This window comes from Mus caroli, unplaced genomic scaffold, assembly GCF_978045245.1.
Source record: "Mus caroli unplaced genomic scaffold, Mus_caroli_1 scaffold_3, whole genome shotgun sequence".
Taxonomy (NCBI): domain Eukaryota; kingdom Metazoa; phylum Chordata; class Mammalia; order Rodentia; family Muridae; genus Mus; species Mus caroli.
In genome coordinates this window covers 141,174,050-141,199,944 of record NW_028227258.1, presented here as the reverse complement: position 1 = coordinate 141,199,944, position 25,895 = coordinate 141,174,050, and the positions used below count along the sequence as shown (strand labels likewise).

The window sequence follows — 25,895 nt, the reverse complement described above, 5'->3', positions numbered from 1 at the left end:
TGGTGATCTCACTGTGCCCCTGCTTACATTCCATGCCAAAGCGGAGAAGGTTACACTGGGCTCTTTCAAAATGACCCTGTCCTCCTAACCAAACTGTAAATTTGACCATGCTATTTGCACATCATTGGCTTATGCTGGATTCTCTCATCTACCTAAGATCATATCTCTGCTGCTTTCTTCTACTTACTTTGCTCCATTGTCTCTCCTAGCCTGCCTGGGTGTCTTCTCAGAGCTGTGTGCTTTATTTCTCATTGGTTCCCTTGTAGTTTAATTCTCTCTATCTCTCAGGGACCTGTTGCAAAAGTCACACAAGTGTGTCAGGCACCTCCTGGGCACCCAATCCTGTGGAAAAAGATCTCCTGTCAACAAAATCCTGGACACCTCTCTAACAAATCTTTTTCTTTTGGAATGTGCCCTTGGATTGAGAACCTTGATAAACTTACTTCTCTGCCTCTGTGTATAGGACTGCTTTTTCCAATTCCTCACTCCTACCTTCTCTGATCTTCCTCCCAGGAGTCAGAGATTTCATTAAGTTATGCTGTCTTACTGCAAATGGCTTGATTGCAGGCTCAATGGCTTAAAATGGTATACCTAATTTTCACATTCTGACATACTGTGATAGTTTTGGGCACCACACAAGCAAATGATACAAAAATCTTATCTCTAAGAGTCCTCTACCTTCCACTCTTATCCTTTCCTCTGATAACTAGAGTCACCCTTACAGAGACTCAAACATCTACTGAGTATGCAAAATACAGAAATATTATTACTTGCTGTCTACTCTACTGAAAAGCTGATACTGGAGATGAACTTTTGCCTGCCTATACCAGATCAAAAAAAGAATGGCTGTTTAAAATTTTCTGACTAAGCCTTTGTCCTGGGTCAGACCTTACTTGGTGACAGTGAAAAGTTTAACAGGACATTCCAGAAATAGACACAAATGTTTGAGAACTGCTAAGATGTATACTATTCTGAAAAAAGGTTTCTAATGACTAAATATAATGTTTAGCTCTATAAATACCACCCCGTCTTTTTCTTAGTTTTGTTTACTGTCTTTGAAGTTTTTGTTGATATATTAACTTTCTTTCAGGATTTGTAAGGTCCATTAGGGTGTGTTGTTGCTGTTGTTGTTGTTGTTGATGATGATGATGATGATGATGTTAATAATCTATAAAATCTCTACCAGGTAAAGGTATCTTTAAACTTGTAATAAACCAAAAAAAAAAAAAGCCGGGCGTGGTGGCGCACGCCTTTAATCCCAGCACTCGGGAGGCAGAGGCAGGCGGATTTCTGAGTTCGAGGCCAGCCTGGTCTACAAAGTGAGTTCCAGGACAGCCAAGGCTACACAGAGAAACCCTGTCTCGAAAAACCAAAAAAAAAAAAAAAAAAAAAAACTTGTAATAAAAGTTTTATAGATAATTTTAATTTGCTACAGCATACCATATATGTAACTTGGATTCAAATTTAATGTAGGAAAATGGATATTTTTTAACGGACTAAAGAGCCAACCCCATGCCTTCAGATGGTTTGTTTTATTTTATTGTCCCTAGACCAAGGAGAGACCAGACCTCCTAGCTATTTTGGAAAAAGATAGATTTTGTGTGACCTTTATCCTAGGAGCAAAAATAGTAATAGAGGACAAAACCATAAACCTTGCTTATAGAAAATAGCACTTATAAACAAGATATGTTTGATGACTAATGCTTATACATATTTTAACAGAAACTGACTTAAAGATGTATCTTTAACCATCTACACATGTGCTAACTTTGTTAAGCTTTAGTTATTTGAAGTAAATTGAGTCATATATATTTTATAGAAGTATAAAAGGATCTGGACACCAGTGGAGCATCTTGTGGTACTTAAGAAAATGGCCATCAAGGGTCTTGCTAGAAAACAAGCCTCCTCCAGTAAATATGATTGCAAAGAAGAATTAAAGGAATGGCTTGTGTCCTTCTGTAGCCAATGGTCTGTTGTGAGTGTCCATGGTAAAATAGACTTACTAGCAAGTGGCTCTGTTGCAGAATCTGAATGTTCTAAAAGCTTGACTGCTAAAGTATCTTTACTATTGGCTGTGCATATAACATTTCCTGACACTGAGAAACAGTGACAATAACTCCTGAAAGGAAGGTCTGTGTAAAAGGGCTTAATTCAGTAGGAAATAATGGAAATCATGAAGATTGCAGCAGATCTGCCCCCCCCCCCAGTCCTACCTCTAACAGATATGAGAGCAACATGCCAAGAACATCAGAGATTTCACTAAGAAATTAGTGCTTGTGAAAAAATAAACTATTGGTTGATTGTTCTTCACTGCCTTCAGGATAATTTCAAGTTTATGTTATAGTCAACAGAAACAGTAATGTATGTTAGCCTATCACCAGGCACACCCTTACCTCTGCTGAGCTATTCATTTCACAGCAAAATAGTGTCAAGCTTCTCCACAGTCAAGCTGTCACACTGTATTGCACCCTGAAAAAGAAATCACAGAGGAAGGACTTCAATTCATATTGTTTCTATTAAGGGTGGTGTACTGTCTGTTGAATATACTTGCAAAATGGAAACAACACAAATGTTATAGACCATGCAGGATGGACACTATTTCATAACATTTGTAGCCACAGATCTTGAAGGTAGTGAAATTGCTGCTCTAGCATAATACTTTGTTGAATACAAGTGGCTATCAGAATTGCACAACACTCTATGGTTTGGCCAAGAATGGTCACATGAATATAGTTAATGTCCTACAGTGTCATAGAATGTCTTGCAGTGTCTCCAGGAATGCTGTTTATTATTGTTATCATTATTATTATTATTATTATTATTATTATTATTACTACCAGAGAAGAATAAATTATTCTCAGTTCTCCAGTGCTTGATCATAAATGGTGGGCAGTGAAAGAATGGGCTGCTACAGCTTATAAGCAGTGGGCTCTTTCTTCAGAACAACAGAAAATACTTAGCAAACATGAGATAGTTCTTAAGGTTAAAGAATGTGCTGAGTTTGATAGTACAGTAGCTCATGTTGTTGTTTCTGATGATGAAGCTCAAAGTCCTTTGAAGTGTATGCTTGGGATTCTCAGTGGATGATAACTTCTGACATTTGATTGGGTGAAAGCCTGTCTCCACAGCAAAGCATATAAACAGCAAGAAACATAAAAGTTCCTACTCCTCTCTACTCCAGAGAGGAGTAGGCTCAACAGAGAACAGTTATAGCTCAACTTATTTGATGGATACTACTTCTTTTTGGAGATAAACTCCAAATATCATTCTCATCTCCTTAATAATCTAATTGTTTCTCCTCAGTAGAAAGCCCATGCCAAACAATGGCATGTCTCAAACCATCAACAAAATTGTGTATCATGTCAAATCTGACTTTGATCAATGCTTCTGTGTGCAATGCATCATTTAAAGGTCTATTTCACTATCACACAGAAAGGGTTGATAAGGGCAAAGTCTACATATTGTCTTCCACCTGACTTATTAGCTGTTTAGTGGCTTTTGATTTGCTTCCTCTTGACAGTTAAACATAATACTGGTTATACATTTTAAGTTGAACATGTATGGCTCATAAGAAGCCAGCCATTGTGTTATGTGTGATCATTCACATTTTTATGGCTGAGTAGAATCATTCACATTTTCTTCTTTATCTTACAAAATGAAACACTTGATAAAAAAGTTAAGGAAAAACAAGGCTCCCAATGTCTCTTATGGACTATATTTATAATAAAGTTTAAGGCTCAAACTCAACAGGGATACATTTATAATCTAATTAGAAAATTCAAATTCTATAAATCGTACTAATTTATTGTAAACTTCTAAAGAGAATTAAGACATGCAAGTTAATCTCCAGTCTTCTTATAAATGTTCAAACACTTTAATGTATTTAATTATGTTTATAGTCATGATAAGTAAAAATGTAATTCATTTACAGGGTCAGACTTAGAGGGAAAGACCAATTTATATCTCTCATTATCTAGTACTCTATATATGTTGTAAAGATTAAGCCTAAAGCAAGTAATTAAACACAAATTGAATGTAAACTTAAAGTTTGTTTGATGTAAAATAATATTCAAAATGAGATATATTAAAGAATTTAAGAGACTTTGTTGTCTGCTGTCTATCTACTTCCCTCTGTAAGCTCACACACTCAAATGTACACACACACATATACAAGTCCATACACTCATCACATGTGTGTACACACACACACAAACACACTCTAAAGGATGAATTAGATAAGACAACTAAAGGAGCCACAAAATGTATGCGTCACAGCACTTGAAGTTTTGTGGATCTTGGGATCAAGTATTTCAAATAAGTGAATATGAAACTATTCAGTCATTTATTTGTTTGTTTATTTTGGTAACATTTGTAGAGGGTGGTTCTGATGCTGGGATTTAATGGGGAATTTGTGTTTACTGAAGCTGAAGGTCCTTGCTCTCAATTGGTTTTTGTTCTATCAATAAAGTTACCAGTATCCAAGGGCTGAGCACGGGGCGGGACATTGAGAGTTGCTTGGGTAGAACACAGAGAGAAGCTAGAAGACTGGGAAAGGATGCAGTAGCAGAGGAGATTAAGTCAGCCAGCTGTGTGAATTCTCAGGTAAGTGGATGCTGGCCACTTCCCCAACTGGGCCTGCATTTGTGTGTGGGGGGGGGGGATTTAGGAGTGCTCAGTCATTGAGTTAGGCATTTTAAGAATAACTGGTCTCTCCCTCTCCCCCTCCCCCTCTCCCTGTGTATGTGTTTTCTATTAGCTAACTGAGATAGCTCCTGCGGTGTGTGGGTGTGTGGGTGTGTGGGTGTGTGGGTGTGTGGGTGTGTGGGTGTGTGGGTGTGTGGGTGTGTGGGTGTGTGGGTGTGTGGGTGTGTGGGTGTGTGGGTGTGTGGGTGTGCGGGTGTGCGGATGTGCGGGTGTGCGGGTGCGACTTGCTGGGAACACAAAACAGTGCATGCAAAACTACAGGCAGCACATTCGATGCATTAACTCAATTGGAGCATAGAGTGCCCAGATATCTGGCTAAATATCATTTTGAATCATCCTTGAGGGTATATCAGGAAGAGGATAGTATTTGCATCTTAGACTGCATAAAGCATAGCTCCCCTCTTCAGGATGAGTGTCCACCACTCCATCTGTTGAATGCTTAATAAAGCAAGAAGGCAGAGGACAGGATGCAACCTATACTGTCGGATTGAGCCAAGATTTGTCGGTTTCAGGACTTACACTGCTAATTCCTTGTTTCTCAGGAACAGCCTAGAATCTACAGCATTCTGTCTTTCAGGTCCACTCTGGAACCCACACCATTGCTTTCTGTCTTTCAGGCCTCCCATGTGCAGTAAGGCCTGCACTGATCTCCATCTTGATGTCTGAAAATTCAGGAATGTCTAAGAGATCATACATATATGAGACAAAATTCTTCTTATAAATTTCTTTGTGAATATGCACATTTTTCCTAAATAAATGGAGCACACAGCCAAGCATCACACACACACACACACACACACACACACACACACTGCATCCAAATATAAACATACAAATACATTATTTTTACCCATTTGACCTTCCTCCTTTAATTCTGATAATTAAAGGACATGTTTTGTTTTGTTTTGAATTTGGTGTCTAATCTTACTGCATCTATGACTTTTGTGTCAATTTTGATAACCTTTAGTGCATATTTGAAATGCCTAATGCAGGGTAGTTGAGAATCCAAATATCCCCATATATATATATATGGGGATATTATATATATATATATATATATATATATATATATGGGGATATATATATATATATATATATATATATATATATATATATATATATATATATATATATCTGTTCCTGATTGTTATATAACACGGCCAGCTCCTTCCAGGTTCTGCCTACCATGCCTTCCTCACCAGAATGGACTATAACCCCTGGGAACATAAGACAAAATAAACTCATTCTTACTTAATTTTCCTCTGTCATGTATTTTATGTCATGTCATTATATATAATCCTTTGTGACAAGATTTTATGGTATCTGATTTATGTTCTTAATATTGCTTTAAAGTAATTGGTATTTCTCAGTTTCTAAAGTTACTTTACTTCTATTTTGTATTGAAAAAAATCTCTAATGCAAGTATATTCTTACTGATGCTCTGTAGTCAACAAAGCATAAGAGACTGAGAGTACCTTTACTATATTTAGATTTCCTCCACTTTCTTCTAGCTTGGCCTCCTTGGAATTACAGAAGGGTTTGTAACACTGCAGAATATCCCAAAGAATAAGCTTTTATCTGATGAATCCTATGACAGAGTAATGACTGGGTCAACTTGGTGTTGTTTGGACTTCTCCAGAAGTTCATATTGAAACCAAAACAACCATTGAATGCTTTGGATGTTTATCTTCATCATATGCCCCCTAAGGATGAGTAGTTTATGTTTGGTTCACTTATTGCCTTCAGAAAAAAATTTTACCAGAGAAAAATTGCTGATTCTGCAAAAGGTTTCTTGGAAGGAAGATGTGTTCCTCCTTACATTGCTAGAACTCATTTAGCTCTCTTCAAGCTGGAAATGTGTTAGTCTACCTCATACTGAGATAGCCATTAAGCCTCAACACAAATCCATTTATCAATTTTTTACTTACTGGAAGTTCTTGATTTGTTCTGAAAAATCACTTTTAGCAAAAGTTTCAAAGTTCAAGAGTTTAGGCAGTCTTTATCACAAGTTTCAAAGTCAAACTTTGGGCATTCATCAGAATTGGGGAATAAAAATGTAGAAATTGGTTTGCTGCTAGATACCAACTTTCTAGATGTGTTTTGATAAGTACGCATAATGCTAAGATCACATCAGTGTCTTCCTACCAATAAGTCTTTAATTTTGTACTTTTTATACAGTGAGGCATAGATAATTCTGCACACTTTCTTATTGAGTCTTCACAGTTGTCCTATGAGCCAAATGTGATGACTTGTCTTCCCTGTCTACTTGACTGGTTTTAGAACCCCTTCTGATGGGCAGAAGGGATGGCTCAGTAGTTAAAAGCACTTGCTGCTCTTACAGAAGACCCAGCTTTGATTCCTAACACCCGCATAAAAGTTCACATCTAACTCCAGTTCCAGGGGGATCCAACATCTTCTTCTAACCCTTGGCACCAAGCATATATACATATATACAGAAAAAAACACCATCATGCATAAAATATAAATAAATAAATCTCTTGGAGACACACCTCTGAACCTATCTATGAGTATGTTTACAGAGAAGTTTAAGTGACGAGGGAAGATTAACTCTGAATATGATCACGACTCTGTGGTAGTTTGATTTAATCACTGTCTGGGATTTCTACTCTGCCTTTGACCCTTTAGTTCCTGGATAAAAGATACATCCAAACTTTATATTTGCAAAAAGCCATAATCAGCATAAGAGCTGGGTAGATATTTATCCTCTATACTATTATGTCTATTTCCCAGCCAATAATCCCATTATTTAATTTGCCATGTTTCCTCTGGGCTGATCTTAACTCCAATTAGCCAAATCACATGGCCATGATTTCATGACTCATCTAAGCTAAGATGGCTTCCTCCTCTATCTGTTCTTCTTTCCTTCATGTTTTTTTTTTCCCAATCAAATCCCAGGAATTCTAAACCCTGCCTTCGGCTCTTCTGCCCAGCCATTGACTGTCAGCATCTTTATTCACCAATCAGAAATAACATGGGGGAAAGGTCACATAGTGTCACTTATGTCTACCTGTAGACTCTCTCATCTCTGGGACAACCAGGCCTTGGGGTTGGTTAGCAAGATATATAGCAACAGACCAAATCTCAACATCAGCGTTTTCTGGACTACATACAAAGCAAAAATGTGAGCTGAGCATTAGCATTAATCTCTGTTTCCTGATTGTGATATAACACAGCCAGCTCCTTCCAGGCTCTGACCACCAAGCCTTCCTCACCAGGATGGACTATAACCCCTGGGAACATAAGACAAAATAAACTCGTTCTTATTTAATTTTCCTCTGTCACGTATTTTGTGATAGCAGCAAGAAAAAGAGTATAGCCGGGCGTGGTGGCACACGCCTGTAATCCCAGCACTCGGGAGGCAGAGGCAGGTGGATTTCTGAGTTCGAGGCTAGCCTGGTCTACAAAGTGAGTTCCAGGACAGCCAGGGCTATACAGAGAAACCCTGTCTCGAAACAAAACAAAACAAAACAAAACAAAACAAAACAAAACAAAACAAAACAAAACAAAACAAACAAAAACCAAAAAAAAAAAAAGAAAAGAAAAAGAACATATCAACTGAAAAGAAATATGACAAATAATTTCTTGACTAAAAGAATAGTGCTATGGTGATTAAGAGTAAAATAACTAGTCAGATAATGACAATGTTGGTAGATACTAGGGAAACACTCCCTAATTCTTGTGTTTTTATGCACATATATAACATGAGAAATAACAAGGTTGAAGCCCTATTATTATTTCTAATAATAATAACCAGTATTATTATTAACACTGATTACCTGTGAGCCCATACATATTGGAGACTGTAGCCCATTTCTACAGTCTCCTTAGTGCTTTGTATGAAAAATTTCAAGGGGTTTGAGCAATGGCTTCTTGCTTGATGTACTTATCCTATTGTTTTAAACAATCTGTGTTCATCACTTACTTCAATTCTTCATGAGTTCTCCAATTCCATGTTCTTCTTTTGACCTGGTTGCCAGGTAAAGTATATCTTCATAGGAAAGGCAGCACCATTATATTTGATTTGTTTTCTAAATATAAATCATTTTATCCTTGAAAAGTTTCACTTGTTCTTTTAAGTCTACAATATGATGTGCTACAAAATATCAATAAAAATGAGAAGTGTCTTCCTAAATATTCACATAATAGAGCTTAATAAGTATTACCCTACAGAGGGAATTATGCTCTCCCCAGAAGTTATATATTTCCAAATAAGAGGCCAGATGCCTGGTGTGGGATATCTGCCCTCAAGTTGGTCAGTGGTGTCTTGGCAACTATCCAAACAAAAACAACTATTGATTGCCACTCTACATTTCCTATAGTAACTTTATGGCAAACCCTATACATGACAACATGGAGAAATCAAATTGGTACTGACAAGGAAGCTTTCTCCCTGCTGGAAAACATTCATAGTAACAGAAGGGGCTATTTTAGGATCCTAAGAGGAGGAAAGCTATCAACAGTCTTATCCATTTGTGGGCCCCATGAGCTATGGTAATGGTCAGAACATCAAAGTATACTCAAGGATGCAATATTGGCATACATGTTATGGTTTTAGTTAGGATTTCATTGTTGTGAAGAGACACCATGAACACTGCAACTCTTATAAAGGACAATATTTAATTGAGGCTTGCTTACAGGTTCAGTCCATTATCATTATGGAGGGCACCATGACAGCATCTAGGCAGCCATGGTGCTAGAGGAACTAAGAGTTCTATCTCTTGTTCCAAAGGCTTTCAGGCAGCTAGGATGAGGGTCTTAAAGCCCACACCCACAATACTTGATTCTCTGAGCCAAGCATATTCTAACTATCACATTTCATTCCCTGGCCCCAAAAGTCTTGTTCAAATACAAGAGTCAAATACAAGGGCCATAACTAGACATAGCATAATTAAAATTAAATTTAGCCTGACTTCCAAAGTCCCCATAGTCCATAGCAGTCTCAATAATGTTAAAAGGCCAAAGTTCAAAGTCTCTTCTGAGATTTATCCAATCACTCAATTGTAATCTTCAAAGCAAGACAGAAAACCAGCTAGGCAAACTTGAAACTCTGCAGCTCCATGTCTGATGGTAAATCGGTCTTCAGATCTCCAATTCCTTTTTCATCTGTGTTGACTTCAACAAGCTTCTTTCTCTTAGGCAGGTTCCACTCCCTGCTTGCAGCTTACCTCGGCAGATATCCCAAGGCTCTATCATCTTTAATATGTTGGGGTCTCCAAGTCAACTTTAACTTTTATCTCAATGTCATGGATCCACAAATGATCTGGGCTCCTCCAAAAGGATTGTCTCACTTCCATAGTTCTTATGTTTATAGCATTCTAGGCTCTGGTTGACTCCACTCCACTGCTGGTATTATTCTTGATGATCAACCCATGGTACTGGCATCTCTAGTTCACTGGAGTCTTCTGCTGAAACAAGGCTTCACCAATAATAGCTTCTCATAGGCTCTCTTCCTGGTGCCAAGCCTCAACTTCTTCATATGACCCCTTCAATCCTGGGCCATCAACTGTAACTAAGGCTGCTCCTTCCTCGTTAACATTCCTTAGCCTCTCACAGTGCCAAGTCTCACCTGTTTTCCATGATCTCCACATACCTTCAAACCACCTAGGTTATTCGTACACATTACCAAATCCAACTGCATCATAAGATACAACATTGGCTATCTCTAGAATACAGCTTCTTTGTGATCTCAGGAAACACTTCTCAGAAGACCTCACCCCAATAACACTGGTCTCTTCTTTTTTTTTTTTTTTTAATTTCTACTTTTTTTTCTTTCTTTTTTTTTATTACATCTTTTCCTCAATTACATTTCCAATGCTATCCCAAAAGTCCCCCATACCCTCCCCCCTACTTCCCTACACACCCATTCCCATTTTTTTGGCCCTGGAATTCCCCTGTACTGGGGCATATAAAGTTTGCATGTCCAATGGGCCTCTCTTTCCAGTGATGGCCTACTAGGCCATCTTTTGATACATATGCAGCTGGAGTCAAGAGCTCCGGGGTACTGGTTAGTTCATAATGTTGTTCCACCCATAGGGTTGCAGATCCCTTCAGCTCCTTCGGTACTTTCTCCAGCTCCTCCATTGGGGTCCCTGTGATTCATTCACTAGCTGACTGTGAGCATCCACTTCTGTGTTTGCCAGGCCCTGGCATAGTCTCACGAGAGACAGCTATATCTGGGTCCTTTCAGCAAAATCTTGCTAGTGCATGCAATGGTGTCAGCGTTTGGATGCTGATCATGGGATGGATCTCTGGATATGGCAGTCTCTAGATGGTCCATCCTTTCGTCACAGCTCCAAACTTTGTCTCTGTAACTCCTTCCATGGGTGTTCTGTTCCCAATTCTAAGGAGGGGTATAGTGTCCACACTTCAGTCTTCATTCTTCTTGAGTTTCATGTGTTTAGCAAACTGTATCTTATATCTTGGGTATCCTAAGTTTTGGGCTAATATCCACTTATCAGTGAGTACATATTGTGTGAGTTCCTTTGTGATTGTGTTACCTCACTCAGGATGTTGCCCTCCAGTTCCATTCATTTGCCCAAGAATTTCATAAATTCATTCTTTTTAATAGCTGAGTAGTACTCCATTGTGTAAATGTACGACATTTTCTGTATCCATTCCTCTGTTGAGGGGCATCTGGGTTCTTTCCAGCTTCTGGCTATTATAAATAAGGCTGTTATGAACAGAGTGGAGCATGTGTCCTTCTTACCGGTTGGGACATCTTCTGGATAAATGCCCAGGAGAGGTATTGCTAGATGCTCCGGTAGTACTATGTCCAATTTTCTGAGGAACCGCCAGACTGATTTCCAGAGTGGTTGTACAAGCTTGCAATCCCACCAACAATGGAGGAGTGTTCCTCTTTCTCCACATCCTCGCCAGCATCTGCTGTCACCTGAATTTTTGATCTTAGCCATTCTGACTGGTGTGAGGTTGAATCCCAAGTTTGATTTGATTTGCATTTCCCTGATGATTAAGGATGTTGAACATTTTTTCAGATGCTTCCCTGCCATTTGGTATTTCTCAGGTGAGAATTCTTTGTTCAGTTCTGAGCCCCATTTTTTAATGGGGTTATTTGATTGTCTGGAGTCCTTCTTCTTGAGTTCTTTATATATATTGGATATTAGTCCCCTATCTGATTTAGGATAGGTAAAGATCCTTTCCCAATCTGTTGGTTGTCTTTTTGTCTTATTGACAGTGTCTTTTGCCTTGCAGAAGCTTTGCAGTTTCATGAGGTCCCATTTGTCAATTCTCGAACTTACAGCACAAGCCATTGCTGTTCTATTCAGGAATCTTTTCCCTGTGCCCATATCTTCAAGGCTTTTCCCCACTTTCTCCTCTATAACTTTCAGTGTCTCTGGGTGAAGTTCCTTGATCCACTTAGATTTGACCTTAGTACAAGGAGATAGGAATGGATCGATTAGCATTCTTCTACATGATAACAACCAGTTGTGCCAGCACCATTTGTTGAAAATGCTGTCTTTCTTCCACTGGATGGTTTTAGCTCCCTTGTCGAAGATCAAGTGACCATAGGTGTGTGGGTTCATTTCTGGGTCTTCAATTCTATTCCATTGGTCTACTTGTCTGTCACTATGCCAGTACAACGCAGTTTTTATCACAATTGCTCTGTAGTAAAGTTTTAGGTCAGGCATGGTGATTCCACCAGAGTTTCTTTTATCCTTGAGAAGAGTTTTTGCTATCCTAGGTTTTTTGTTATTCCAGATGAAGTTGCAGATTGCTCTTTCTAATTCATTGAAGAATTGAGTTGGAATTTTGATGGGGATTGCATTGAATCTGTAGATTGCTTTTGGCAAGATAGCCATTTTTACAATGTTGATCCTGCCAATCCATGAGCATGGGATATCTTTCCATCATCTGAGATCTTCTTTAATTTCTTTCTTCAGAGACTTGAATTCTTATCATAGAGATCTTTCACTTCCTTAGTTAGAGTTATGCCAAGATATTTTATATTACTTGTTACTATTGAGAAGTGTGTTGTTTCTCTAATTTCTTTCTCAGCCTGTTTATTCTTTGTGTAGAGAAAGGCCATTGACTTGTTTGAATTAATTTTATATCCAGCTACTTCACCGAAGCTGTTTATCAGGTTTAGGAGTTCTCTGGTGGAATTTTAAGGGTCACTTTATCTACTATCATATCATCTGCAAAAAGTGATATTTTGACTTCATCTTTTCCAATTTGTATCCCCTTGATCTCCTTTTGTTGTCGAATTGCTCTGTCTAGGACTTCAAGTAAAATGTTGAATAGGTATGGGGAGTTTGGACAGCCTTGTCTAATACCAGATTTTAGTGGGATTGCTTCAAGTTTCTCACCATTTATTTTGATGTTGGCTACTGGTTTGCTGTAGATTGCTTTTATCATGTTTAGGTATGGGCCTTGAATTCCTGACCTTTCCAAGACTTTTATCATGAATGGGTGTTGGATCTTGTCGAATGCTTTTTCTGCATCTAACGATATGATCATGTGTTTTTTTTTTTTTTTTGAGTTTGTTTTTATAATGGATTACATTGATGGATTTCTATATATTAAACCATCCCTGCATCCCTGGAATAAAACCTACTTGGTCAGGATGGATGATTGCTTTAGGAATAAAACCTACTTGGTCAGGATGGATGATTGCTTTAATGTGTTCTTGGATTCGGTTAGCGAGAATTTTATTGAGTATTTTTGCATCAGTATTCATAAGGGAAATTGGTCTTAAATTCTCTTTGTTGGATCTTTCTGTGGTTTAGGTATCAGAGTAATTGTGGCTTCATAGAATGAGTTGGCTAGAGTTCCTTCTACTTCTATTTTGTGGAATAGTTTGTGCAGAACTGGAATTAAATCTTCTTTGAAGGTCTGGTAGAACTCTGCACTAAACCCATCTGGTCCTGGGCTTTTTTTGGCTGGGAGACTATTAATGACTGCTTCTATTTCTTTAGGGGATATGGAACTGTTTAGCTCGTTAACTTGATCCTGATTTAATTTTGGTACCTGGTATCTGTCCAGAAATTTCTCCATTTCGTCCAGGTTTCAAGTTTTGTTGAGTGTAGCCTTTTGTAGAAGTATCTGATGGTGTTTTGGATTTCTTCAGGATCTGTTGTTATGTCTCCCTTTTCATTTCTGATTTTGTTAATTAGGATGTTGTCCCTGTGCCCTCTAGTGAGTTTAGCTAAGGGTTTATCTGTCTTGTTGATTTTCTCAAAGAATCAACTCCTCGTTTGGTTAATTCTTTGAATAGTTCTTCTTGTTTCCACTTGGTTGATTGCACCCCTGAGTTTGATTATTTCCTGCCATCTACTCCTCTTGGGTGAATTTGCTTCCTTTTTTTCTAGAGCTTTTAGATGTGTTGTCAAGCTGCTAGTGTGTGCTCTCTCTAGTTTCTTTTTGGGGGCACTCAGAGCTATGCGTTTCCCTCTTAGAAATGCTTTCATTGTGTCCCATAGGTTTGGGTAAGTTATGGCTTCATTTTCATTAAACTGTAAAAAGTCTTTAATTTCTTTCTTTATTCCATCCTTGACCAAGGTATCATTGAGAAGAGTGTTATTCAGTTTCCACGTGAATGTTGGCTTTCTATTATTTATGTTGTTATTGAAGATCATTCTTAGTCCATGGTGGTCTGATAGGATGCATGGGACAATTTCAATATTTTTGTATCTGTTGAGGCCTGTTTTGTGATCAATTATATGGTCAATTTTGGAGAAGGTCCCGTGAGGTGCTGAGAAGTAGGTATATTCTTTTGTTATAGGATAAAATGTTCTGTAGATATCTGTTAAGTCCATTTGTTTCATAACTTCTGTTAGTTTCACTGTGTTCCTGTTTAGTTTCTGTTTCCAGGATCTGTCCATTGATGAAAGTGGTGTGTTGAAGTCTCCCACTATTATTGTGTGAGGTGCAATGTGTGCTTTGAGCTTTACTAACGTGTCTTTAATGAATGTGGCTGCCTTTGCATTTGGGGCATAGATATTCAGAATTGAGAGTTCCTCTTGGAGGATTTTACCTTTGATGAGTATGAAGTGTCCCTCCTTGTATTTTTTGATAACTTTGGGTTGGAAGTCGATTTTATTCGATATCAGAATGGCTACTCCAGCTTGTTTCTTCAGACCATTTGCTTGGAAAATTGTTTTCCAGCCTTTCACTCTGAGGTAGTGTCTGTCTTTTTCCTTGAGATGTGTTTCCTGTAAGCAGCAGAATGTTGGGTCCTGTTTGTGTAGCCAGTCTGTTAGTCTATGTCTTTTTAATGGCGAATTGAGTCCATTGATATTAAGAGATATTAAGGAAAAGTAATTGTTGCTTCCTTTTATTTTTGTTGTTAGAGTTGGCATTCTGTTCTTATGTCAGTCTTCTTTTAGGTTCATTGAGCAATTACTTTCTTGCTTTTTCTAGGGTGTGATTTCCATCCTTGTATTGTTTTTTTTTTTCTGTTATTATCCGTTGAAGGGCTGGATTCGTGGAAAGATAATGCATGAATTTGGTTTTGTCATGGAATATTTTGGTTTCTCCATCTATGGTAATTGATAGTTTGGCCGGGTATAGTAACCTGGGCTGGACTTTGTGTTCTCTTAGTGTCTGTGTAACATCTGTCCAGGCTCTTCTGGCTTTCATAGTCTCTGGTGAAAAGTCTGGTGCAATTCTGATAGGCCTGCCTTTATATGTTACTTGACTTTTCTCCCTTACTGCTTTTAATATTCTATCTTTATTTAGTGCATTTGTTGTTCTGATTATTATGTGTCGGGAGGAATTTCTTTTCTGGTCCAGTCTATTTGGAGTTCTGTAGGCTTCTTGTATGATCATGGGCATCTCTTTCTTTAGGATTTGGAAGTTTTTTTCTATTATTTTTTGAAGATATTTGCTGGCCCTTTAAGTTGAAAATCTTCATTCTCATCAACTCCTATTATCCGTAGGTTTGCTCTTCTCATTGTGTCCTGTATTTCCTGGATGTTTTGAGTTAGGATCCTTTTGCATTTTGTATTTTCTTTGATTGTTGTGCCGATGTTCTCTATGGAATCTTCTGCACCTGAGATTCTCTCTTCCATCTCTTGTATTCTGTTGCTGATGTTTGCATCTATGGTTCCAGATTTCTTTCCTAGTGTTTCTATCTCCAGCGTTGCCTCACTTTGGGTTTACTTTATTGTGTCTACTTCCCTTTTTAAGTCTAGTATGGTTTTGTTATTTTCCATCACCTGTTTGGATGTGTTTTCCTGTTTTTCTTTAAGGACTTCTACCAGTTTGGTTGTGTTTTCCTGTTTTTCTTTAAGGACTTCTACCAGTTTGGTTTTGTTTTCCTGTTTTTCTTTAAGGACTTCTACCAGTTTGGTTTTGTTTTCCTGTTTTTCTTTAAGGACCTGTAACTCTTTAGCAGTGCTCTCCTGTTTTTCTTTAAATGAGTTATGAAAGTCCTTCTTAATGTCCTCTACCATCATCATGAGATATGCTTTTAAATCTGGTCTAGATTTTCGACTGTGTTGGGGTGCCCAGGACTAGGTGGGGTGGGAGTGCTGCATTCTGATGATGGTGATTGGTCTTGATTTCTGTTTGTAGGATTCTTATGTTTGCCTTTCGCCATCTGGTAATCTCTGAAGCTAGCTGTTATAGTTGTCTCTGATTAGAGCTTTTTCCTCAGGAGACTCTGTTAGCCTCTATCAGCAGACCTGGGCGGCTGGCTCTCTCCTTAGTTTCAGTGGTCAGAGTATTCTCTGCAGGCAAGCTCTATTCTTGCAGGGAAGGTGCCAGATATCTGATGTTCGAACCTGCCTCCTGGCAGAAGTTGTGTTCCAATCCCAGAAGTCTTAGAATCCCGTGGGGAATCCTGTGTGGGTCCTTGAGGGTGTCTGGAGACTCCACTGGCAAGGCACCCTGGTGCTCGAGTGGACCGGAAGGGACTTGTGCCCCACCTCAGGCCGGGTTCCCTGCTTCCCTAGTTAAGGCAGTCTCAGGTTCCGCACGATTGGATTGGAGCACATGCTGTGTTCCACTCACCAGAGGTCTTAGGATCCCATGGGGTGTCTTGTGCGGGTCCTTGCGGGTGTCCGGAGACTCCTCTGGCAAGGCACCCCGATAATCGAGTGGACCGGAAGGGACTTGTGCCCCAGCAGAGGCCGGGTTGCCTGCTTCCCTAGTTAATGCAGTCTCAGGTTCCGCACGATTGGATTGGAGCAGATGCTGTGTTCCACTCACCAGAGGTCTTAGGATCCCGTGGGGAGTCCTGTGCGGGTCCTTGTGGGTGTCCGGAGACTCCACTGGCAAGGCACCCGAGTGCTTGAGTGGACCGGACGGGCCACTGGTCTCTTCTTAATCACCTTAATCTTAGCTCCAGCTAACCAGCATCAATTGTCCCAGTAGTCCCTTTTATTCTTAACTCTAATGCCAGAGCCACATGGCCAACGCTGTTGAGTTCTGCTGCTTGCTGGGTCTGAAACAACACTCCTCTCCCCATTCCATTACCAGCTATTTTTCCAACTCCTTCACTGCCTAAGCGTGGCTGTTCCAGAACTTCCTGTGTAGCTTGACCTTAAACTTAAAGATCTTCATGGCTCTGTCTCCTGAATGACAGGATTAAAGGTGTATACCACCACTCCTAGACTTAAGCATTCTTCACCTGGAACTTGCTCTGTCTAGGGCTGGCCTTGAACTCAGAGGTCTGTTTGGCTTTCTATTTTAGGATTAAAGGTGTATACTACCATGCTTGCTTAATTGGGTAGGATCTTGCCCCAAAGTGACCACTCTCTTAATCTGTTTATCTCCTTGATTCAGCTCCATTTCACTTCCTGGTGCCCCTTTATTACTTGAACTATACATTTTATATTTTTCTTTACTCAGGTTGCTCCTTTTGATTAAAATGCTTTTCATAAGAGTGAACTTTAGTAACCACACAACAAAACTTATACCAGGCTGTTTTGGGACTTTCTTTGTCAAAGCAATAAATCTAAATCTCTTCACCTTAGCCTCAGGCAGACTCTCCAGACACTCACAAAAAGCAACCACATTCTACATCAAAATACCCCTAAAACAATCTGTTCACAGCATACTGAAATTTTTCTTCACTGAAACCTTTTGGGCCAGGTCTGAACAGTTCAAACCACTGTCTGCTACTAAGTCTTGCATATTCCTACTAGCTTAGCCCATTAATCCATTCCTCTCTTTTCCGAATCCAAAGTCCCCAAATCCACAATCTTCCAAAGAAAAGCAAGCCCAGGTGTATCACAGCAATACTCCACTCCTGTTACCTACTGCTGTCTTAGTTAGGGTTTCATTGCTATGAAAAGACACCATGAGCACAGCAATTCTTATAAAGGACAACAATTAATTGTGGCTTGTTTACAAGTTCAGAAGATCAGTCCATTATCATCATAGCAGGAAGCATGGCAGCATATAGGATACTCCCTGGACCAAGTATATTCAAACCACCACAGGTGTAATCAACAGTTGTTTGACTAGAGTTAAGGCCCACTCTATTACAAGAAATATATTCATTTTATATATAATGCATTATAGTATAAATATGACCAGGAACCTATGGTTAGGTCTCAAAGTGAACTTAATTACTATAATTTTTCTAAATGTATATAACTTCAAATTGCCCTCTAAGTTTCTCTATACCCACTGTTAGTGTGGCTTTCATGTATCCTCAGAGAACTTCCTTTATGCAGTGGATGATGGTCAATGCAGGAACTGACAACAAACACAAAGTACAGACAATAAGTACCTATGAAGTGCTCAGCCACAAATTAAACATCTATATCAAATTCTGTATGTTAGTTTACCACTACTGTGATAAAAACAACTTGTCCAAGACAAGTTATATTAGGAAGGCTTTGTTTGGGGTGTATACTTCCAAAGGGATAGGAATCTATTATAATCATGAGAGAGGAAGAATTGCAGAATTCAGCCAAGCATGGCCCTGGAGCAGCAGCTGAGAGCTCATATCTTGATTCACAAATAGTTAATTACTGAGCTACTTTCCCATGCCCCAGTTGTTCTTTGACATAGCAGAATTGACATCATTACTTGCTGTCTTAGTTACTTCTTACATAGTTACCAAACTATTTTCTTTACAAAATACCATGAACATGGCAATTTATAAAGAAAACAGGGTTAGAGCTCAGGGTTATCCTAGTGAGAATTATGGCAGCAGGCAGGCAGACCTGGCACTGGAACCATAGCTGAGAGCTCACGCTATGATCTGAAAACAGCAAGCAGAGAGCAAACTGAGAATGGCAGGAGACTTTTAAAATCTCAAAGCCTGCCCTTAGTGACACAGCTCTTCCCACAAGACCACACCCCCTAATCCTCCCCAAGCAGCTACTAACTAGGCAACACATATTCAAATGGTCAAGACTTATCGGAGACACGTCAGATCCCTTCCCACCCGTCTGGGACCGTTGCTGAAGAGGGGGCAGAAAAGTTGTAAGAGGTGGAACTGGGGTGGATCAGAGTGAAACAGTATTTCTGAACATGACAAGATCACTAATATGCAGCTTCAGTTGACTTCATAAGTCAATGTTTTAGCCTGGAAGAGAAAGGGGCTCATGAGTTTCTGCCATTGGCTGATGAAGTATTGATACTTGATGTTTTCTTAGAATAGGATACCTAGTTTTCTTTAAGGCTCATGGTAGGTATACCATGTTTCAGCATGTAGTTTCTCCAGAGACTAAAGCAAACTTTCCAATAATAATGATGATATTAATAGTTAAATGCTTATGTGTTATAATACTCATAATGGCAGGAAGCATTATAATAAACTCTAGGAGTCAAAATGTATATTCTAAGATTTTACGTGGAGAAATGTTTCCAAGTTCTGTGTGCAGAGGACCTCATTTAATCTTTACAACATTCCAGCAAGTACTCCTTTTGCATGAACAGAACATAAAACATATGTTATTTTTAGTTAATAAAACATATGTTAAACATTAGTTTAATAAAACATATATTAAACATTAGTTTAATAAAACATATGTTATTTTTAGTTTAATGCAACCATATAGGTGGTACAACATTATGAACTAACCAGTACCCCGGAGCTCTTGACTCTAGCTGCATATGTATCAAAAGATGGCCTAGTCGGCCATCACTGGAAAGAGAGGCCCATTGGACACACAAACTTTATATGCCCCAGTACAGGGGAATGCCAGGGCCAAAAAAAAAAAAAAAAAAAAATGGGAATGGGTGGGTAGGGAAATGGGGGAGAGAGGGGAGGGTATGGGGGACTTTTGGGATAGCATTGGAAATGTAATTGAGGAAAATACGTAATAAAATATATTTAAAAATGTTATTTTTAGTTTAATTTCATTAATAAGCTTTTCCTAAAAATTGGTGGTTGTCTTAAAATTTTATACACATGCATACATATAAATACACACAAATACTACATATATATTTATGGTTGACACATTCATTATACAACAAATATATATTACCAGATGCATAAAATTCAAAGTCTACATCAGCAATACTAAATATCTTATAATAAGGCAGAAGGAATGGTTTGGTTACTACCAAGATATGCTTATGTTCTTAAGAACTAATTGGCAAGAGTAACAAGGTCTCCTGAATGGCCAAAACAGGAATAAACAAATAAGAATTTATTGAGGGTCAGTGTAGAAATGCAAAAGGAGCAGGGGGAGGGGGAGGGGATAGGGTAATTTTGGAGGGGAAACTAGGAAAGGGGATAACATTTGAAATGTGAATAAAGAAAATATCTAATTAAAAAACAAAGAAATGCAACCAACAAGTTGTTGGGGATTATGTTGGCCATTCTTAGTAGGTCTTTCTCCCATTAGACTCTCTTTGTCTGTCTCTCCTACAAATGAACCTACTATGAGATGCCTTGTGACATCCTTCAGAGACCTTGCTTTTCTTTTTGCCATTTTGAAGACAGCTCTGTCTGTCTCACAGTAAACACTGTGAAGGTGTACTTCTAGTTCTAACAACACTAGATGCTCTGGGTCCATGTTGCATCTTCAATTATTGGGCCATCATGAACCATTTCTTTTCAAGCACAGTAAATAATGCCCAGTAACAATTAACATATGATCATATAAGAATAAAACCCATGAGGTTTTAATTGAGTAGCACAGCATCTGTACAAAAAAAAATCAAAATAAAGAAAAAACAAAACAAAAAACCATTTCTGTGTGTATGTGTCTCTGAGTGCCTAGTAGCCATAGTAATGTTCCATAAAACCAGGTAACAGAAATGTTCACTGCTGTAGCTATCAGGACATGATTCCTGATACAGAGGAATTTGAGGTAGGTAATTTGTAAACTGCCCACATTCAGTTTGCTGTGCAGTCCTTCTTGTGCCCAACAGCTATTATCTTTCAGACTATTTTAGAGATAGTGGAGTACAAATGGAATGAATAAGACCTCAGGATACACTTAGAAGTACAAACTTTAAAAGTTACTGTAAACTTCCCCCCCCCCCCCACCTTTGGAAATATTTAGCACTAACATTCTACAGGTTGTTTTGTTCTACAAGTCTTAAACTCAAGGCAACCTGCCTGTTTGAAACTGAGTGATGAGATTATAGATATGAGACTCTATTAGCTAAATTTTGCCAATTTGATTAACCCAAATGCATTCTCAAAATATTATTTTACATTTTCCTTTTACTCTCAAAAGAGATCATTTACTTTTCACTCAAATTGTCTATTCTGCTATGAAGTTTTCTTTAGGGATGACTCCCCATCTCTCTCCCTACCCTCTCTCATCTACGCATCTATCCATCCATCTACTCATCTACCTACCCATGAATCTATTTTCTGTCTGTCTGTCTGTCTTGAAGTTAAGTGGGTGATTTCCTTTCCCTTATAGCCAGATAAGAATAATCTCTAATTTGGATGCAGCACACTCATGACTCTCTGCCACTTCTCTTTCTCTTCTTCTCTTTCTGGAGATGGAGTATATCTAGGTAGACTGGTGTGCTCTCGGTTTCCTGTGTGCTGGGGTTAGAGAATGCACCAGCAATCATGGCTTTCCAAAGTGTAATCCTCATCAATTAGTGTGTTAATAACCTAAGAATTTGTTAGCAATGTATGTTTGAGAGCACCCAAACCCCTCCAATCCATCAGAACCAAAGGAGGAGCTTAATTTGAATGTGATCGGCAACTTTGATGTGAGAACAACTGGATTTGATCACACCAATGGGGAATGGCTGTCCTTTGTTGCACTGTAGAATGCAGATTTATTTGAAAGAGGGCATCACATTCAGTTGGATGTGGCCTAATCTGTCTTGGGCAATATGCACTGATTTTAAAAGTCTTATAGAAAAGCCAACCCTATTCTTATGCAGTGCTCTCTCTAGTCATGGACAACCCTGAATTGAATATGCATGTGATAACATAGTTCCCCCTTGTACTTTTTTATTTATGATATCAAAGATAATGGTTCACTACTAATTATAAAAGTGAAAAATTACTGTGAAGAAAGGTACCTCATATAACCCCAGGCTTTCCTTACTATTCTCAATGCAGGGCCATTGACTCTCTTTAATAGAGACTTCAGGTGTTGAAAAGCTAATTCACAGCTCCCCAGCTGTCTACTTGTGGGGACAGCTTTCTTCTGCTCCAGGCAGTAATTGCTTGACTGCTAGCCTAAATTGCCCTAGAGAAGAAAGCATAGCTGAGCTTGCTTTTTATCCTGTGGATTTAGACTGGTAACTAGACTAGCTTCACAAAGAAGAACCAGGTCTTATAGACAGTTTTTCTGTAATTCATGCTGCCTTCCAGTTGAGACATGAGGAACAAAATTATAAAGGCATCTACTAATGAATGTGTTGTTCGTTCTGGTAAGACATACTAGGTTTCCAAGGCTATGATAGGATGGCAGGGTTATGACTGTAATAGGTTTAGGTTAGTAGAGTATAGCTTGACAAGTGAGAGGTAGTAATTCAAAAGAAAATGTGTAGGGGCTAGAAAGCAGGCATAAGCAGTTAAAGAGTTCATCCCGCTTTTCCAGAAGCCCTGAGTTTGTTTCTCAGAAGCCCTACTCAGGCAGTTTACAATCTCTCCAGGAAAATCTCCAGGAAAACAAGAAAACCAATACTCTCTTCCAGACTTCCCATATGCTAAACATATGTGTGAACAAGCGTGCATGTGTGCAAGTGTGCACAAGCACATACACACACACACACTCATGTATACATACACACACACACACACACATATATATATATATATATATATATATACATATATATATATGAGTTATTTAAAAACTATTGAAAGCAATCAAGTGATTGATCAGACTTAAAACTAGAGGATTCAAAATAATACAACCTCTTGTTCTTCCAGCACAAACCATTTTCTAAGTAAAAATGGGTACATAATGAGATAATAAACATTATTTCTTTAGTTCTCTGATGGGATACACAGGACTGATGTCAGATGCATTTCATAGATTCTGTCAAACACCAAGGTTTTTGTTGATGTCAAAGTCATAATGAAGAGGCAATAATAAAACAGTGGGGAGCGGCCTAAGGATAATAAAAGCAGTGTGTCCTTTCAGCATGGAATGTGAAATTCCAATTCCGAATAGAAAGTGAAGTCTACAAGGTCGTTGTGGACTGGCTTCTTGCAGCAGAGACTACTCTTAGGAAAATTTTTAATTCTATGCTCCAGTGTCATACTGCCTAGGCAAAGTTCTATAGAGTGCCATTCCTTCAAAGCCAAACGGTACAGATTAATCTAATATAGATGTGATGTAGAAGTACATTCTCAGTATACTCTGAAGCTAGCATCTCTTCCACACAGCATGTATAAATCACCTAAATGCTTAGAAATACAGTAATGCAAGATTAGACTAAGCAAAGTTTTCCTCTGAGGACTTGTGCCAGTGAAAGGAATGAATGTAAAGGCAGTTGCTTTAACTTGCTTTAGCATTCCCCCCAACACACACACACACACACACACACACACACACACACACACGTGCAGCTAACTGGAGACTCAGGCCAGGGTCCGATATCCCTGTTTCCAGCACTCTGTCATAGTAATGAGTGCTTGTTTTGCAGGGGCCTGCCTTTTCCTCTTTTCATCCAGGAAAGGCTTGAAAATCTTGAAGGTTTGTTTGTTTGTTTGTTTGTTATCTCAAGTATCACCTTTTCTGGAGACATTTCATTGTCCTGATATTTCGGAGAAGACCTCTCCTATTCCACAGTCACATATTGTGTTTTCTATGTTAATTATTTTATCTCTCTCTTCTACTCTCCTTTGAGCAGACACTCAATATCTTACTGTAGCTCAAATGTCAGTTTCTGGCATACAGAGGGATGTAAGGACAGATACTCTCATCCTTGGAGTGAGAAATGGGGCTATGGCTAGATTTTTGCTTGGGAATTGGGAAAACCCCTTAGGAAGTGACATATCTGTAACAATATTAAGTAGGTGTGTTGATTGTTGAGAATCAGGATTATAGACTTGAAGGGTATGAAAGTGACTGAAGGTGAATGAAGCCCCAAGAAGAAGCAGGTGAACTACGTGGAGCAACAAGAGGGCCAATGAGTACTGCAGTGATGTTTGCCTAATCTCTAATGACAGACACAGAAGCCAAAGGTAGGTGGGAATGCAGAGTCTGCAGCATGAACAGCAAAGACCTATGGGAGCTGATGAGCTGGTGAGATGTTCCCAGTTTGAGAAATACAGACAAGAGAGGAGAGAATTGGATGTCAGGAGAAAAGCAATACATTCTGAGGAAGTCTGTAGACTCTGCATCCTGGAGTTTTCCTGTGGTTATACAAAGTAAACTGTCACTGCAAACAGGAGTCCCACAATTCTCTGACATGGAAACTGTGCCTTCCACATAGATGCCAGAGCCCTGCTATACTTTAATAAGAAAGGAAGAATAGCAAGATTTTATTCCTTGTGTAGGAGTGTAGGTGGCACCACAGCTAAAATTAGTTATAAAAAAACGTTACCATCCTTTGTGCTGTGGTTGCTCTTCGTCGGTGTGATTAGGAACACAGTCACAGGTGAACGACAAACTTTCTTCTTTTCAGGCTTGCTATGTTTGCTTTCAAAGGTCTCTAGGTCTTTAGTCTCTTGGATTAATTTTCATCACAGACACGTGCTCTATAGGCTAAATACTTACTGGACTAACACTGCGAAGATAAAAAGAAAGAAAAAAAAAGATGAAAACAAAGGAAGAAAGAAACACAGAAACAAAGAAACAAAGAAAGGTAACTGGATCAAAAATTTTACAGGAAAACTAGGAAGAGTGGACATGGCTCTGTTCTGCCAGTCCCCCAGGAGGAAGGCTGGGAGGAAGCAAGCCACAAATAGTAACTGACAGCTCGCCAAGCTGTGCCTGGGTGATCCTGACTAAGACTGTTATATAAGCAGAGGTTGCTTTGCTTGGGATGAAAGGGAAAAAAGAATAAAAGAACTATCTGCACTTTCCCATCTCATTTGGCAGACTGAACTTGAAAGGTGTCATAAGCCTTATAAAGAAGGTTGATTTTAATGTGTCTGTCAGGCTCTTTTGAAGGTCTTTGTAGCTCCAACCATTCTTATGTTTGGAAACCCCAGCCTATGTAATAATAAATCCATTTAAATGCACAAGGGCCTCAAAACAACTAATTTGCATGCTTATTTTTATATGAATTATTGTTGTTCTCTCTCTCTGCTCCCCATTCACTGTTTGCACATGTGCACATACATGCTTGTGTGTACATTTGTGCTCTTATGTAAGCATTGACAGATGTGTGCAATAATATGCAACACCTTAAATTTTGGTTAAAACGACTAGACTTATAGAATATGAGGATTCTCTATCTATTCCCATTTCAAGTTAGGAATGCTGGTATTAGGAACTCCTGCTACTATATTCAGATTTGTGTAGGTTCTTGGAATATGAACTCAGGTTCTTACAGCTGTAAAGCAAGAAATTTATCCACTGAGCCATCTTTCTAGCCATATTTTCACTTGTTGGCTACATATTAATCACTATTTATTGAATATTTATTGTAACAACTCAGTATTATAAAACTGCACTGTGTTTCCATTTTGTTGGTTCTTATGACATTCATAGATCACGAACATTATTTCTGATAGCATCCATGGATAAAGTGGCCTGCTGATAGTTTAACAGGCTTGTTTCTCTAAAGAAATGTTCTGTGTTGAAGCTATGGCCTGAGAGTAAATTCAAGTTCAAACATTGCAGCTAAACCCTGTATTCCAAGCAATA

General features: G+C 38.8%; 1 pseudogene; it reads left to right on the top strand.

Moving 5' to 3' along the window:
- The first annotated feature begins 1,870 nt into the window (after nucleotides 1-1,870).
- On the top strand, nucleotides 1,871-3,524 carry LOC110291047 (BRCA1-associated RING domain protein 1 pseudogene; annotated as a pseudogene).
- Nucleotides 3,525-25,895: the final 22,371 nt, after the last annotated feature.